This window comes from Adiantum capillus-veneris, chromosome 21 (assembly GCF_014529385.1).
Source record: "Adiantum capillus-veneris isolate H3 chromosome 21, ASM1452938v2, whole genome shotgun sequence".
NCBI classification, from domain to species: Eukaryota; Viridiplantae; Streptophyta; class Polypodiopsida; order Polypodiales; family Pteridaceae; genus Adiantum; species Adiantum capillus-veneris.
The window spans coordinates 35,073,313-35,081,629 of record NC_140951.1 but is presented as its reverse complement, the minus strand read 5'-3'; the positions used below and the strand labels follow the sequence as shown (position 1 = coordinate 35,081,629).

Below are 8,317 nucleotides of genomic sequence, written 5' to 3'. Positions count from 1 at the left end.
CTCTTTACCTGCAGCTTGTAAGAAAAGATTTATCTTCTCTGCATCTAGTGTGGCCCTTTCTGTCCTGGTGAGTTGTGCATAGCGTCGCTCAAATTCCCTAAGTAGCTTTGTTATTGATAGTCCTTGCTTTGGTTTGACTACCCATTCTAAGAATGTCCTTTTGATCACTCTCTCAGAGTCCTCCAAGAAATATTCCTCCTTTAAAGCTACTTTGATTTCTTTCTAATTTCTCCCATGCCCATCTTTAATTCCCCTAACATGTTCTCTAATTTTTGGAGCAACAACTAGCTCAAAGTTTTGAATCATCTCACCTTCTGACACGCAATGCAGCTCCATCTCCTTCACATACTGGCATAAGTACTTGGTTACATCTTTACCATTGAATTGATCCATCCTGTTGACGACTGCTTGTATGGCCTTCGTTGCTGAAATCTCCCTTCTTTCAGTGGTATGTTGTTGTTGCATGAACATTGCAAATGCTTGAAACATTTGCATTGTTGCTGGGTCAAAATGCATACCCTGTTGCTCAACATGATCACCCATGGTAACCCAAAAACTCTCACCCTGGCAGTTTTGCGTCGGGTTCACCAAAAATATGTCGAAAAATTTGCGGTCTTGCCAGGAAAGCACCGGGCTTATGGCTGTGAGAGTTTGTGAGAGAACTCAAAAAAAAAAAACTATATAAAGGAGTTAAACCATAGATGCCATGAAGACTAGGGTTTGGAAGGAAGTGCAATCAAAGAAGCCCCACTCTTTCTCTCTTGCACGCACATACATAAAGAAAGAACACAAAAGAGAATGTCAAAACAACACAAAGATGAAAACATCAAGGCTATGGTCATATCGTATCATGGGTAATATGAAAGGGTTAATAGATGAGTTAATGGAATTCAATCTTGGCTAACCAAATAGGCTTCGAATTGTTCTTTGGAATTGTATTTTTGGGCTTACCATAATATATATATTTTGTCTAGTGATTGGGATTAATTGTGTGTACAAATCCTCTTGGTTCATAGCAAGATAACTACGCTTACGTCAAAAGAAAAGTTATAGTCTATGAGAGGTAGTATGATGGGATCCGGTGATAGAAGTATTTCATTGAGTCTTTCTGGGCCAAAGAGAAACACTATACGTTGTTGAAAGTGTATTTTACAGCTAATCCATATGTTAATTCTAATAGATCGTATAGAGTGAAAGCGATAGAAATTATCATCATGTGGATTATTCATCTAGGATAACTCTAGTATGTGCAAAATGTAGATATGAGAGAAGATAAGGGAAGAGAAGAGAAGAGAGTTTCCCTCCCAAGCCCTATTCTTGCCCGTAGGCAATAAGGATACTGCGGGGAGAGATGTACCTGTAGCAAGGAGAACCTAAAATTTGTAGAGAGGATGAATTACTAAGAGTGAGAGAGATAGGTTTTGTTAAGGAGATGAGATTAGATATATATATATATGTTGGATTAGAGATGAAAAAGAAAACAACAAGAAATCAAGAAAACATCAATGTAGAACACATCTTACTTGACAAACCCTTCGGCACCATTATTGATGGAGAGAGAAGAAGAGGGGAGAATTCAACTTTGATTGATGGAGAGAGAAGAAGAGGGGAGAATTCAACTTTGATTGATACGCCAAGTCCAAGACCTTCTTTGATTAGGGTTGATCTTCCAAGGATACCATGCAAGAATGGCTAGTCTTCCTCTAGGAGAAATTGTAGGCTTAGGCTTATGTTAATGGCTAAGTACAATTTGGGATTACTACTCACTCGCTCTTGAATTCCTCTCATCAATGGCTTGAATGCTTAAGTGGTTTTCAAGGAAGAAGAGGTCCCCTTTTATAGGTGAAGGGAACCCCCAAGGGTTTACACAAGAAGAGAAGAGCCAGTGTGAACAGAACCTGGAAAAGTTGGAAATCAACTGTCCCTGCATGATGTGGGCAGACTGGGGTCCAGTATTTTGATAATATCTCCTCAACTGTGGCTCCAAATAAAAAAGTAAAAATATGGGTAGAAAATTTAGCTCATTAGCTATGACTTCCATTTTAAAATCTTTTTTCAATTCAGATTGGAACCTTGTGTAAAAAAACAATCAAAATAGGGTCCATTTCTGGTAGCAAAAAAAGTCTTCCTGTGGTCCCCTTAGGCTACGCTTTCATTTGATTCCAAAGGACACCTCATGCCATATGAAAGCATGACATTGCTCTTTGACAAAGTTTTGTAATCATGCTTGCAATAATGCATTAAAATAAGTGTATCTTTGAAATCATGCCACCTAGTGTCCCACTAGGATTTGATTCCCTCCTAGTAGCTATTTAAAAATAAATATAAGAAAAATATGAAAAATACATAGAATATATATATATATTGGAGTTTACCCTAGATATAGGATCTAGCTAGGGTGTGAGATGATAATGAGATAGTAGAAATAAAGAACCAATGCTTTTTTTTTTTTTGCCCCAATTTAAAGAGGCGGAGCTATTGACGCTTTTCCCATAGTATTTTTTGACGGTAAAGTAAGAATAGGTTACCCTTGAGATAAATAATAGGATGAGATAGAAAGCATATTATTATACTTAAATATACATATGTACATCATTATAGGAAATATAATTATGTATCTAAAAAGTTCCAAGATGACTCTTGTAGCATGTGTTGCCACTATGTACATGTCACAACACGACAGCGTGTTCAGATTAGAGAGCTAATAAAGATCACTAATGAATTACTTTAGCTAATAGTCAAAGCCTCCAAAATTCCAAAGAAAGACCTAGCAAATAGGAAATCTTCTAACCCTTGTTTAGGGAGGTGGCTAAATTCCTCTTCAAAGCCAAAACCAAAGTCAACTAGCCACTTCCTAAAGGATGGATTCACACAACCTTATTTTGTCACAAGCTTGCTAGAGCCAGATTGACCAGAGGCCAATGAATGGTGTATGATGCTGATACACAGACACAAAATGATTTAATGCCATATGAAATGGAAATGGGTAATGTGTGCAAGGAGAAAATAGAGCAAGAAGTCCTCTACCACCTAATTTAGAAGCGGAATGTTGGTTCCCATATCCCAAAAAATTCCAATGCTCCACTTCTCTAGAAACCTCCAAAGCAGAATGTTGGTTTCGATGTCCCAAAAAATTCCAGTGCTCCACCAACAATTCTCTAGAAACCTCCAAAGAAGAAGGCTCTAGAATAAAAAAAGATAGTCAGGTGGACTGAGAGTTCTTAGTTCATATTGGATTAATCAGAGGAATAGCTGAAATTTTGAAAATATTCCAAAATTCAAAGAAAAGGGGGAAGGAAGGGAACCATCTCTAGACAAGAATCTAGACTGGTAGTAGCTAAACTCGTAATTATTGAGCTCAATTATAATGTAGTAACTACACAAGAGACAACCATACAAAGGCCCAATTTGATAGCTATAAATAGAGCCCACTGTTCATTTTGTGGGTTTCTTGCAATTCCTCTATCATGGAGTCTAGTATTGGAGCTCATTATGCTCTTGTACTCTTGTACTTCTTTTGTCATAAGCACAGAGCAGACTTTGGCTCATATTGTTGTATTCGCAGTTATATTGATCTAAATACATGTTTTAGTTCCAGTTTTCATTCAGTACCAATTTCATATTTCATTTTAGTCTTTGTCTATTCTGATATCTAAAGTCTCTATCTGATTCTGCTTCCTTGGTCTAAACTAACTCTAACTGACCAACTTGATATAGCTATCACAAATGACCAACTACCCATAGCTTTAGCAATGATCTTCCATTAAGATGAAATATATAATTTCTAATGTTTTGGTGAGGCACCAAGCATGACTCCTCAATAGATTGCAATAGTGCTTTGAATTTTGCTATCTTGTCATCTATGCCAGCGTGCAAGGCCTATGATATTAATTGTCCCTTCTTCAACATGGTTGAGCTCTACAATAAGCTTTATGTTGAGAAGGAAAATTTTCTTGAAGTTGGCAAACCATGAGTAGGTGGGTGTTTCAAGATGTGTAGCAAGAGCTAAGGAAGGTGAAGGTGAAGGTAAAGGTGAAGGTGATCCAAACATGGTTGCAAATTGTGTAGATGATTCCTAATAAATCTCTCAAAGGAAAGGTGTAAGAAGCACAAGAGGTGAAGAATGAAACATAAGGTCACATATGTGCCTCATAATATTCCTAATTCTGGTCATCAATGCACCATTCCTTTGGCACCTTGAGGATATTCCCACTATATATGACGTGTTGCACATGCATTTTTCTATTGTGCTAATGATTACAAGTGGGATACCCCAAAAGATTTGGCTCTTATTGCTCCACCAGTTATTGTTATAGGAATCAAAAACCTTTCGATTGTTCCTACCTGGTTCTAAAACTGAATGATATGTGTCATAATAATAAATATCTAATTCTCCTAAATGATTTTCTCATGTTAAACTGATCATTTAATATGGGGAACTGCTAGGGAAGAAAAAGCTAGCATATTGGTTAAGCTAGCAGACCGGCCATTGTAGGGATCCAAAGGAGGGAAAATAGGGATCCAAAGGGGGGGCCATCTGTAAACGAGCCATGTGCAACAATGGGCTTAAAAGACCCTAAGGTTCAGCCCATTAAGACTTCCAAAATGCTAAGGTTCCAAAATTCAAAGGTTGTGTGCAAAGGTCAAACATTGGGGGAATTGGATGCTTTGTGTGTGTCCCAAAAGTCTTTGGCAATCCCTACATAGGAGGGGGTGAGCCTTGCAAGTAGGGGATGAGAGAGAAACTAACAAACACACTCAAGATCCCTTTACACAAAGGGAATGAGGGACACATGTCAGCTCCCTAGCCCAGATGCCCACAAGGTGTACCCAATTCCTATTGGATGGCCATGGAGGTGGACCAATGAGAATTAGGCTAGAGTAAATCTAGTTTAATTAATTTAAAAACACTTAATAAAAGAACCAATAAGAATTAAGCTCTCTAGAAGACTATTGGACAGTCTCCCAAGGGGATCAATGAGCATTCAATAGCCCAATGGCTTGCCTGATTCCTATTGGCCAAGAGACAAAGGGGTCCAATGAGAGTTTAGTTGAATTAAATAATTACCTGAAGCTCTCACAAAAGGGGAAAGGGGGACACATGTCAGAAGGCTATCACTTATCCTGCTTAATTACCATTGGCTAATAAGCCTGGGGAGGTCCAATAGGATGCTAGCAAGAGAAAATAGCAAGAGGGGTTGACCAAGAGAGAGAGGGGGGCTGATTTTTCAACGGCATTATCACCTGCACACTCACACTAGCTCATGTGTGAAGTAAAGAAGACTCTCTCTCCTTCTCGAGCTTTAATGAAAAGCTTATCACCTACTCCAAGCTTGTGAGAAGGGAGGCCTACACCAACAACTCTTGGCTTTGTGATGCAAATCCAACCAAGAGCCAAGCTTCAATGCATGCTCATCTCCTCTACCAGGCTAATTACTAAGCTAAGCTATGATAATATGAGTGATTATGTGAGGAGATGTACATCTTTCTCGTAAGAATACTCCTTCTTCCTCTCAATCTACTCTCATACCCCGCTAGCTCTCACCTTCTTCGAAGGTGTGTGAGATCTTGGGTCTGAGACCGTGAGGGAATTGATGTTGTGTTTGATAAGTGGGTGGATTCATGAATAGGTGGTACACTAGCTACCCATTTTTGGGGGTGGTAGCAAGGGGGTGGGCTGGTTGGTAGCTAGGTGAGTAAACATTGAGAATCTTTTATAAGGTTTTATTTGAAAAAATTTCATCAAAAGACTTGAGCAGCGAGCTAGATTTAAAAACTTTAAAAATTATATTTTCAGTTTCAATTGTGTGTGTGAAATTAGTGCGGGGGGGCCACCTTACTCCACAATCATGAGACCTCCTGCTCGTCAGCGGTTGCAGAGGGGGGGGCAACTCAGGTGGCCAAGCAGCTCCTGTAGCTGAAGCAAAATCAGCCACAATTACTGGGAGGCAAAAGAGGGCCCGTCATTCATCTCCCTCGCCTGATCCACCCTCGGACTCCCCTGATGGAAAGAGGAAGAAGAAGGTCTTGACTCCTTTACCAAAGCCCTGCACTCCTTTAGCAAAGAAACATTAAAAAACGGCAGATGTTGTAACCCCCAACACTGAGGTACTACTGCATCTTAGTGTTGTTGGCTGTCTCTGCACAATTTATTGTTGTAACTTGTTTCCAAGGTCCATGTAAGCTCTCTTAAGCTTGCTTTGAAGCAAACCTAAGTTAGAGGCTAGATGTTTGTAGATACATTCAAGATCCATTAGCTAATGTGCATGCATTCAAGCTTGCATTGAAAACCCATGTAGAGGCATGCATGCATGAATTCAAGCTTGCATTGAAAACCTGTGTAGAGTCATGCATGCATACATGCATTCAAGCAGATATATTTGTGCACATTGCATTTTTGACTGAAATTCAATTGGCTGGCTGCACATGCATTCATGTCTTGTGCATAGTTGGGACCGTACTCGTATGGATTGCAAATCATAGTGCTATGAAGAATCATGAATCAGTGATACTCTATCAGTGTGGTAGCTACCACCTGCAGCACTCATTTAATATAGGGAAAGTGCATCAGAGATCATCAAGATTGTAGCATTCAGCATTCTGCAAAAAACATAACAAGTCGGTAGCATTATGTTAGCCAACTACTAATCAAAAAGTTCATTTAGCAAATAAATACCAAGGTGGTAGCTACATGGTAGCTATCTGTCTGGGACACAGGTAGTTGTACCACCTATTCATGCACATGCCCAGCTTGCTTTTGCTCTTGCTCAATGCAACAATTGATGTTTAATGTGAAAACTTCTGTAAAATTGTGATATTATAAACACTCACCATGCATAAATTATCGAAGTTTTCAATAAATTTATGGCTGTGTATGTTTCAAGCTTAAGTGTTGAACCATACTCCAATCATACTTCCATACCCGTATGCGCTTGCTATATGGAAACAACTATGGTCTTATGTTTTTCCCTGTATTTTACAGGGCAAAGGCCGTTGGTGCACTCCATATGTGCCATCTGAAAGGAAGATAGTTTTTTGCATGACAAAGCGTCAAGCACATGAAGTATACGACCTCCCCAACTCTGGAGTGGATGCTCGACTGCTGTTGACTGAGGCAGATTTCACCAACAAAGATTGGTTGAAATGCTTTAAGGAGGTGCCGAAGAGGGGCAACAAAGTAAAATGTAGAGATGTGAAGCCAGAGCTCTGGAACAGGTTTTATGTATTGTTTCACATCCGTGTATCAAGAACCTCCTAGCAATTATGGTATGGAGGTGACTAAAGGATTTGCTAGAGGCTTTCTATATGAGTAGTTGAAGGGACAGGTTGACTGGGCCTTGTTTTCAGAAAGTATTGTCACAAATATGGATCCAGGAAAATTACATGCAAAGAAGCAGCGATGGTCAGCTTTCCATTCCTCCTCTGCCCCTAATAGTTTGCGGCGAATGACGAGGACTCTAGATCATTTGGAGACACCCCAGGAAACTCCTATCGATACAGTGGATGGTGTGCAGAAAAAGAATTTATTTGGTCCACCGTCTCTTATAGAGTTAGATACTGTTTACAACCTGGTTGTAAGCAAGCATTCTTTTGCATTGTCAGAGTATAATGAAGCTTTTAAGTAGCTAGAATTGCTTCAGGATGATGTGCACTGAAATGAAGGTGCCAACCTCCTAGTAGAAAAGCTCAGAGGCCAGTTGAAAGATGTTGAGGCTGCATTACTAAAGGCAGAAGGTAGCGACGGTGCTGTGGATGCAATGAAGGTGGAGCGGCTTAAAAATACTATTGGCAGGTTGTCGCTAACACTCCAAACATTGAAAGTGGTAGTTGAGGAGAAGTCACTACTTGATGTTGTAGATAGTGCTCTAAAGAAGAGAGATTTTACACAGGAAGTGGAGGAGTGTGCACAGGCGCGGATGAATTTTGTGAAGACCATGTAGGTCAAAAAAAGTACAGTTGCAAGTGGTAGTTGAGGACATTCCAAACATTGCAAGTGGTAGTTGAGGAGAAGGCACTACTTGATCCTGTAGATAGTGCTCTAAAGGAGAGAGATTTTACATAGGAAGAGGAGGAGTGTGCACAGGCGCGGATGGATTTTGTGAAGACCATGCAGGTCAAAAGAAGTACAACTTTGTTGTCTACACCTCCGCTGAAAGTTCCACCTGTGGATATGCGCACCTTGCCTTTGGACAAAGTTTGCAGTGCTTGTGGGTTGATGATGTACGACGACGATGCACTTGGCATGTTTTTACTGCCCTGCAATCATGCCTTTCACATGTATTGTTTTGGCCATCTTGTTGCAAGCAAAGAAACATGC

General features: G+C 39.9%; 1 pseudogene; it reads left to right on the top strand.

The window, feature by feature from the left end:
* Positions 1-7,039: 7,039 nt before the first annotated feature.
* Positions 7,040-7,831, top strand: LOC147430767 (uncharacterized; annotated as a pseudogene).
* Positions 7,832-8,317: the final 486 nt, after the last annotated feature.